General features: G+C 42.8%; 1 non-coding gene across 1 annotated transcript; it reads right to left on the reverse strand.

Moving 5' to 3' along the window:
- Positions 1-539: 539 nt before the first annotated feature.
- On the reverse strand, positions 540-646 carry LOC112665166 (U6 spliceosomal RNA). The gene has a single exon (XR_003140259.1). It is a non-coding gene; the product is annotated as a U6 spliceosomal RNA (small nuclear RNA).
- Between the last annotated feature and the right edge of the window lie 8,237 nt (positions 647-8,883).

The following is an 8,883-nucleotide window of genomic DNA, read 5'->3' on the forward strand; positions in this document are numbered from 1 at the left end:
AACAATGTTAGAACCAGAATCAGGAATAGACACAATGAAGGGGTCAAGAAGAGGTAATAGATCGCTAAGTAAAGAATGGACCCTAATGTTGATGGCTGGACACTGTCAGCTGGGGACTTGTAGCAGTGTCTTTACTCCCGGGTGGGGAAGCTGGAGGGTGCTTGAGAATACCTTCCTCTTGTTCTGAAAGGGTCTTTTTAGTGATCAATGTGGTGGAGGAGATGGAAGTATCCACTCATTGTCCTTGGGGAAGCCTGCTTCACACATGTTAAGTATGCTATTTAGATCTGTTTTCTGGAGTGTGATCTATTACCCACAGTATTAGGACATTTTGCATTTGAGCCGTGAATTCTGGAAATTGTGCATATGTGAAAGGTATGAGTAGGGTTTGCTCACGCAACTGCTCTCTAAGGCCAACAGGCCAGGTTACAGCAGATGTGACACACACGTCTGATAAGTTCTTTGCTTCACACCAGAGAACAAAATGGAGAAGGTCTGGACTCTGTGAATGGTGTGCCATTGATTTTATTTAGTACCAAACAGGCCATTTTTTTGTCACAAATTTGCGTGTCATCCTTGCGCAGGGGCCATGCTAATCTTCTCTGTATTGTTCCAATTTTAGTATATGTGCTGCCGAAGCGAGCACCATTTTTTTGTCACAAACAGGGGCCATGATGTGCCTTGTATGAGGATGAAGTCAGAGAGACAAGGAAATGAAGTGGGCTTCACACTGAAGAAGGGAAGGACTTGAATCTCCTGGAAGTGGGGCCCAGGTTCCCGACATGCAGATGTAATGACATCTGTTAGCTACTCTTTCTGTTGTATGTCTTTTGTCCCAAGGGCATTTATTACACATTTTGACCACTGTTAGCCATGTTCAAGGAGTTAAAGAATATGATTATGCTGGTACGCTTTGGGTGGCTCAGTGGTTGAGCCTTCTGCTCAGGGTGTGATCCCAGGTCTGGTGATTGAGTCCCACATTGGGCTCCCTGGGAGGAGTCTGCTTCTCTCTCTGCCTATGTCTCTGTCTCTCTATGTCTCTCGTGAATAAATAAATAAATAAATGAATAAATAAATAAATCTTAATAAAAAAAAAAGAATATTATTATGCTCACACTTAAGGTACAGTGTGTGGAGTGACATGCCCCTCCTGGAGAATCAAGTTACAAGATGACAAGAGGTAAAAGCAGGGTCTTAACCCCTTAGGAGTCTAGAGCAAGGACTTTGGCTGAGATGACATGTGACAAACAGAGAATCTATGGAACAAGTAAGTTTATCTAGTGACACTTGAGGTGCTTGAGAAGGTGAGACTAATAAAAGGCTGGATTTCTGCAGCCACAGAGGACAGGGGCTCAAGCTGGTGTCATTTGGGGATTAAAGGTCAGAGAATTTGAACACTTGTGGGTTATAGAAATATTAACATTTCCATACCATAGGGCTAACAAAATCACTGACACTATCACAAGCAGAAAGATAATCCAAAGGTAATATATATGATCTGGATTTCCAAACTACTGTTAATAAAGAACACAAGAATGAAATTTCATTTATTTTCTCCTCTCTTCTCTTGCCACTTGGTAATCTGTGTGGGATCAAATAGTCCTTGCTCATGCTTCTAGAGGTCCCTGTGCTCCCTGGAGTACCTCCTAAATGCCCATCTTGCTTCATGGTTCCCACATTTGACTAGCTCTGATACTCTGCCCTGATTGAATTTCTATTTTTTACTTTTATTTTGCTCTTCTTTATTTACCACCCTGTGATTATTAAGAACTGGCAGTCCATTCTGACTTAGATTTTCAGGGTATCCTCAAACTTTTAGTGGCCTTTGATTGTTCTCCTTACCTCCTCCTTTCTTCCTTCTCTTCCCCATTCTAGAAAATGATTTAAGGTATCTGTAGAGATAAGTTGGTCAAGATAATATATTAATTTAATTTATTTTATTTTTTTAAAGGTTTTATTTCATGAGAGACACAGAGAGAGAGAGAGAGAGAGAGAGGCAGAGACACAGGCAGAAGGAGAAGCAGGCTCCATGCAGGGTGTTGTGCCCAAGATTGCGAATCTGAGAAACCACCAAGGAGCCGACACCGATGCAAGTGCATGAGAGTTTATTAGCAAGCTCGAGCTTGGGTCCAAGTATACTCCATACAGCAGAACAAGAGCTTGGACCCCGAGACTAAGAAGCACAGCAGTGTTATAGGGGCCAGTGGCCAATGAGATTGTAACATACCAGAAAGTTGCACAGTCATGTTGGTCCACACGCAGGTGGCCAATTGAATTACGATTCACCTTATAGTGACCATTTGTGCTAGCCTATTATTCTGGTTAGAACTGGAGCGCAGGTTTGGCGGGCAAAAGAGGGGTTTTCATTCCTTGGCTGGTTAAAGGTCAGAGGTCCCGCATTCCTAAGTGTGCTGGTTTGATAAGGGTGTGCTTAATAGCTAAACTAGGGTGAGGGAGTGCCTTAAACAATAGGCAGGTAGTGCGGGGGTGGGTGGGTGGGTGGGGGCTCGTAGGGGGGTGGGGGGGTAGTGTGTTTACATGAGATGGCGGGTGGAGCCCACCATCCACAAAATGGAGTTAGTCCTGCTCTGCTTGTCCAGGGGTAGGGGATTTTTGTTAGATTTCCTGGGTCCCACATTCCCCCCTTTTTCAGAGGATCCTTTGCAGAACCCAATCATAGGTCCTGGGCCCCTGTTGACAAAGGCCATGGTCTTAATTTTTCTCGGCCTCTACACAGGGAGCCTGACGTGGGACTCGATCCCAGGACTCCAGGATCACACCCTGGGCTGAAAGTAGGCTCTAAACCACTGAGCCACCCAGGTGTCCCAATAATATATTAATTTAAAATATTAAATTAAAAGTAGATGAATAAAAGAAAGGAAAATGAGGGTGGGTAATGAGGGGGATACAAATGTATATCCCTTAGAGTCCCAATTCTTGGTCCACGCTTGATGGAGATCATTCAGAAAGAGGAGAGTGAATCAACTTCCTGGTCACAGGGGTAATGAAATACAAACAAGTCATACCAACCTATTCCTGATACTAAAACCAGAAAGAAAAATTTTCTGAAAGAATGTCCTAAAGAAGATCACATAGGCCCTCACCAACAGCAACAATTCTTAAGGTAGGCACTGGGGTGAAACTCATTAGAGGTGAGCACACCAAAACTCAGTTCATTAAAAGCAGCTCTCCAGGGAGTCAGTCAATATGTCTGCTGGTCTAGATTTTAATAGATGTTAGATGGTGGTGAGTATGAGACTCTTCCCTCAGGAGTCATGCATCTACTCTCCTGTGTTTCCTAGCAAGCTCAGGACTCTGTCCCATAATGGTTCATTGCACTGTGTGTAGGATGGCTTTTGACTTTGTTTCCTGAGTCCTGCCAGCCCAGCCTTCTACTGCTTATGGCCTGGCTTCTAGGCTCAACCTGGGTTGCTCTCCCATCTCTTCCCTGTCAATCCTTAAAATTCTGGCATATTCATCTATTCTTACTGAAAGTGACCCCTTCTTCGCAGCATCTGTGCAGCCTTGGGTGGGTTCCTCATCTTTTCCAAGACTTATTTTCCCGAACTATAAAATGGGCTGTATCTATGACATGGTTTTGACATGAAGACTCCATGAAATAGATAAAGCCTCTAGAGCACAGTGCCTGGCAAATAGGAGACAAAGGAAAAATCTTGGTTCTCTTCTTCACTAAGATAAAGCATTTTTTAAAAAGAATTATATACTTGTTAAATATAATGTGTTGCTTATTTCATGTAAAATTGTTTTCTTCTAAGGAGACTATATGTTTCAATTTTCTAAGCCTTTCCTCACCTCAAATTACAGATCATAGTGCTTTGAGCATAGTAGGAATTCAATGCACATCAATTAATGATTTCAAATGGAATGATTTGAAAGGGAGGAGCGGAGAAGGATAGAGGACAAACCCAACACTTCATCTGAGGGTATATATGGTGGTCAGTTAAAGCCATGGCAGGACATTGTTCCCAAGGTACCCTTGTATCATTTTCTAGAGCTATTTCCCCTTTCAGTATGGTTGAGAGACAGAACAAGACCGAGAGAGACAGAGAGAGACAGAGACAGAGATAGAAGTGTGGGTGGGAGTAGAAGGCAGGAGGAAGCTGCAATTGTCTTTTTTCTCTCCTCATTCAACTTCACTAAATAACCCAAATATTTTAATAGCCCTATTTTCTCAATTCTCTTGCAATTTAGCTCGAGGGCTTTGGTAATGCACAGTTGTTAGCACATTAAGGATTTTTTTTTCTTCAATAAAGAAATGCTATGTGTTTGAATGAAAGTCACATACAGAAGGAATTCAGGGTTTTTTTTTTTAATCTTTATTTATTGTAAAACAATTCTCAAACATGAGTCAAACACTCTCCCCACCCCTTTCTCCCCCAATACTGTGTAAGGAGACTTGAAGATAACTCATGGTATTTCAGGGAAAATCAGCAGGCTATTTAACTTAACCTAGATGGGTCTTCATAAAGAAATATCCTCCCCTCAGTTTATAGCACAAAGTGGGTGTAGGAGGGTCCAGGGTGAAGGAGTTGAGTGGGCCTATGCCTTTAGGGAGCTCAAGCATATCAGAGAGTGTCAGAACTTTGAGGGCAGCTGGTCATGGGTTTGATTTTGAATGTGACTTTACTAAGCATCAAGGAAGAAGACCAGGAGCAGCTGGAGCTGGTCCTCATTTTAATAATGGGATACTTTATAATGTCCCAAACTGAAACACTTTCCTGGAAAAAAAAAAGGCCAGACAAATGTACCAATTCAATCCAAGGATGCTGTATAGGGTGAAAGGAGGGATGGTTTTGAGTATAACATTGGATGATGATATAGAGCATGATATCCCTGACAGTAAAACTCAGGGGGTTCTCTGTCTTTGCCTGGTTCTGACCATTTTGAACACCTGCATATTGATTTCAAAAGCCAGGTAAGGTCCATCCAATCCAGACATCACTCTCTAACAAGAACTAAAAAAGTCTTTTTACCTCAGCATTTTATGAAAATGGAAGAATTAGGAATGAATAAGCTCACATTCTGGAATTAGAATTTCCTATATTTTACCATATGGCTAATGCACACATAAATGCACACACAAACTGCAAAAGATATAAAGTAGTCTTGCTATGGTACTGGTAAAAGTCCTTGAGTCAGGCTGAGAGAATGACCTGTGTTCTTGTCCAATTCATAATTCTCTTATTCTAGTTCTGTAGATTCTCTTCTATGTGCCATGCCATTTTTTTTTTCTAAATAAGAGGCCATACTGAGATGTGTCTTTCTTTCCTGTCTTTTTTTATATGCTGGTTCACTTTATGCACAGCTTTTATCAGTCTATTTCCAAGAAAATTGCTGATTTCTCTCTTTGAGGAAGGACAAACAATCAGACAAGAGTTGTCACCAGCATGTTGGCCTGCCTTCCTGAATCTGCAGTGTATACTCTGCCTTTCTGACTTTGGTGTAGATGAACCCTCTGTCTTTTCTCCAAATCCAGATCCTGCACTTGGACCTTCGATCCCATCCCCTTCCACCTACTCAAGCACAATGCTCCAGAAATTCTCCCTGTGCCTGTTTAACTTACCCTCTATTGTCAGCATGCCCACATGCTGGTATTCTCCCATCTAAACAATAAATCTTTTCTTGACCCCACTTCCTTCCACAAATACATCCCATTTCCCTGTTCCCCTTTACAGTAAAACTCCTTGAAAGAGTTGCTGCCTCCAATTTCTTTTTCCCATTATTTCATAAACCCACTACAAACAGGCGTTCATCTCCATTAAATCACTGAGACTACTTTCCCAGGGTCAACAGTGACTTCTATGGAGCTAAATCCAGTAGTCATTTCTCATTTCTCGTGATCAGCCACTGCCTCTCCCTCATCACCTCTCCAACCTTACCTCCAACTTTGCTCCCTCTCTCTCCACTCCATGCAGCCCTACTGTTCCTCAAATCTTCCAACACTCTCTCCCCAGGCCTTGGTACTGGCTGTTTCCTCAGGCTGGGATGCTCTTCCTCCAGCCTATCTCCATATTTCACTTAAAGCTCTGCTCAAGTGTTCTGTTTTCATGGAGGCTTACCCCAAACATCCTACTTAAAATTGCAGTCCCCACCCCACCTTGCTGTCATTACTGGTTCTCCTTTGTCTTAGTTAACTATTGCTGCATAACAAATTTCCCCAAACTGAGCAGCTTAAAACACCAATAGATATGTCTTATCTCTCACAGTTTCTGTGGGTCAGGAATCTGAAGTGCTAGGTGGGTCCTGGCTTGGGTTGTTCCTTGAGGTTGCAGTCACACATCACCCCAGGCTGCAGCAGTCATCTGAATGTTTGACTGGGGCTGGAGGATTCATTTCTAAGCTGGCTTATGCACCAGACTTTGGGCAGGAAGCCTCAGTTTCTCCCCACATGGATGTTTCCCAGGGTACTTGAGTATGCCTTGTGACATGGCCACTGGCTTTCCTCAGAACAAGTGATCCAAGGGACAGCCAACAGAAGCCACATCAATTTTAACCTAGCCTTGGAAGTCACACCATCTCTTCTGCAGTATCCTGTTCATCACTAGGCCAGACCTATTCAGTATGGGAGGAAACACAGGGAGGTGGGATCACTGGACACCATCTTGAAGGCTGACCACCACACCTTCACTCTATTTCTTTCCATACTACTTACCACCTTCTGATAAACCATACCATTTACCTATTTCAGATGTTTACTTTTGGTCTCCCCACTTTGGGATGTAAGTTCTGTGAGGGCAGTGGTTTTGATCTGTTTCATTGAGTATTATATCTCTTGTGTCTACACTGTGTCTGGCAAATAGTAATAAACACTCAGATATTTGTCAAATGAGCAATTGAATATAAAGCTCTGTAAAATTCTGTTTACCTGATTATTATTCTGGACCAGCTTCTCTCTCTTAAATTGCAAAGAGCTGCAGCTTCAGCTGACTCTTTACACTTCTTTGAGCATTCGGTGACCCATCTTTGTTTTCTGACCCAATCTATTTAGTGCCTTTGCTGGAGTGAATAACTTCCTGATTGAGATCTGAGCTAAAAACAAACTCTCTCCCGTTGGAGCACACCCCTCCCAACACCACCACCTCTATACACACTCCCACAGTAAGTAAACATTTTTCTTTGACCATTTCATGCCTGGTAAGTATATACATAAAAGTGTAAGGTCTCACAATATCTTCTCACTTAGTGAGGCCTAGGTAGCTAAGGAAGGAATGATGTTAAATAGAAGGAACAAGTCAAAGGAAGGAGCTCTGGGGTTAGGAGGAGCTGCAAGAGAACCAAGGGCACATGGTGGCTCTGTTCTGTGGTCTAAAAGAGGAATTATTAGCATCTGGGTGGTGATCCTGCCACCACAAGGGTTCAGAAATTACTGAGAGGAGAAGCAGCATGTTTCCTCCCTGCTGCGTCTTGGCAGTGCCAGCAGGCAACTGAGGTGATAGGAGACATGCTGCTGCCTTAGGAGGTGGGAATCCCAGTTGAGGACAGTGATGAAACAGCAGGTGGCAGGGCGAGCTGGTGAGCACTGGCTTTTCCTCTGTCCACAGCTGTTCCCTCCCTGTGCTCTTGGGCCTATCCTAACTTTCTCTCACATGCTCTTGCTTCAGCCATTTCCCCATACACATTCCTTGCTTCTTTCTTTACCACAAAGTTTTCCCCCTCAGTCTGCAAATGTGATTAGCTCTCCCCTTTCCTAAAAACTTCTCCTCTCTCCTCAGACCACTTTTTCTCAGATCTTAGCCACCTTCTAGGTAAAATAAACATACACACAAAACCACATTCCTTTTTTTTTTAAAGATTTATTTATTTATTTATTTATTCATGATAGATGTAGAGAGAGAAAGAGAGAGGCAGAGACACAGGAGAACGGAGAAGCAGGTTCCACGCCAGGAGCCCGACGCGGGACTCGATCCCAGGACCCCAGGATCGCTCCCTGCGCCAAAGGCAGGCGCCAAACCACTGAGCCACCCAGGGATCCCCCCAAAACCACATTCCTTTATCATTTGGTCACATTTCCAACCACCATTTGCCTTTCCTTAGTAAACGTATTAAATGAGCTGTACATATTCATCAATTTATTAAGTTATTAATTTATTCATATAAGCAATTTATTGAGGACCTACTACATATAATATATTGGCAATTAAGCAATGGAGTATGTTTTTAACTTTTAAGGAGCCCTCTGCCTAACAGGAGACACAGATAAGTAAACAAATTAATATAATGTGTTAAGTACAACAATATACTGTCAGGAAGTAACATGAGAGAGTCATTAATTAGAGAGGAGAGACGCAGGAATCAGAGATGGTTTTCCAGAGATGTAGTGTCTGAACTAGATTTTGAAAGACAACAGATGAATCTAGGGCTGGGGAGTTGAGGGAAACAGAGACAATCTTGGAAACTGAATAAGAGATACTAGCCAACTTAAATACACAGATGACATTAGATGATGGAAAACATACATGAGTTGGCAGCATGAAGATCATTGGAGGACTTTGCAGATGTGGTTGGAGTGAAAAGCATTCCAGCGTCCAGAGTCTGGGAGAAATATTAACATAATAGTCACCAGCCTCTTAGGATTGGTATGACAATTAAATGAATTAATACAGGTAGAGTGTCAGTGCCGGGCACACACTCGATTAGTAGGCAGTAGAGCCAGAATGCATATTCTTATCCTTGGATGCCAATCACATGTTCATTCAATTGCATCAGGAAGGCCTAGAAAAAGGTTTCCACATTCAGAGACCTCTTGAGTAATGGGAAGAGAAGAGCTATTGAGTAGGGCCACCCTAGGCCACTCAGAGAACTTCTTGCCCATTCAGAAGAAGCAGGCTCTGAGTTCTCTGTGCCTGACATGGCCTCCCTGAC

This window comes from Canis lupus, chromosome 17 (genome assembly GCF_003254725.2).
Source record: "Canis lupus dingo isolate Sandy chromosome 17, ASM325472v2, whole genome shotgun sequence".
NCBI lineage: Eukaryota > Metazoa > Chordata > Mammalia > Carnivora > Canidae > Canis > Canis lupus.